This window comes from Mastigoproctus giganteus, chromosome 5 (genome assembly GCF_048544385.1).
Source record: "Mastigoproctus giganteus isolate SK-2022 chromosome 5, ASM4854438v1, whole genome shotgun sequence".
NCBI lineage: Eukaryota > Metazoa > Arthropoda > Arachnida > Uropygi > Thelyphonidae > Mastigoproctus > Mastigoproctus giganteus.
Window position 1 is genome coordinate 234,411,830 of NC_143579.1, and position 730 is coordinate 234,412,559.

The following is a 730-nucleotide window of genomic DNA, read 5'->3' on the forward strand; positions in this document are numbered from 1 at the left end:
CTCTTTCTTTTTAAAATAACTTTTTTTTTTTCTCTTTTTGGCTAATGCTGTATAAGCTTGCTTCCTTGCATTATTTGCAACTAATACTGTACTCTGTTTACAAATGAAAATTTAGTGATATCCATTTTTTTAAAGGTTATTTCCGATTTTTTAAATATTATGAAATTCTGTTGTTTCTTTTTTGGATGGTTAATTTGTTCATATACTACTACACGATGCACACTACAATAGCCTAAATTCTGACTCCTTTATAGACATTAAATGCTTATAGTTTACATGCAAGATATATCTGTTTGTTTTTATGGTTGCTATGCAGGTAAAATTTAGGAATTTCATAAAATTAATTGAAAGCGTAACACAGTTATCAATTAAAATCGTCCATGAGAATTGTATCGAAAATATATTTAAACAATAACGTAACAACTCGATAAGTGTGGGCCAGTGGCGCAACGGATAACGCGTCTGACTACGGATCAGAAGATTCCAGGTTCGAATCCTGGCTGGCTCGAGGATAAAACTTTTGCATTCTCATTCAAGAAAATGTTTCTTCTTATCTTGTTCAAATATTAATGAAGTTGTTCTCTGGAAACTAATTTAATATTTATTTATTCACACAAAAACTATATAAAATCAACTAAATATTTCGAAAATAATGACGCTTTGCTTGTCACACGAGTAAACGTCTATTTGCTAATTATTGGGTTACAATTACATTTAATTAACGAGGGAA

The 730-nt window shown here is 29.9% G+C and overlaps 1 non-coding gene across 1 annotated transcript; it reads left to right on the forward strand.

Annotated features, from left to right (window-relative positions):
* The first annotated feature begins 435 nt into the window (after positions 1-435).
* Positions 436-508, forward strand: TRNAR-ACG (transfer RNA arginine (anticodon ACG)). The gene has a single exon. It is a non-coding gene; the product is annotated as a tRNA-Arg (tRNA).
* The last annotated feature ends 222 nt before the right edge of the window (positions 509-730 follow it).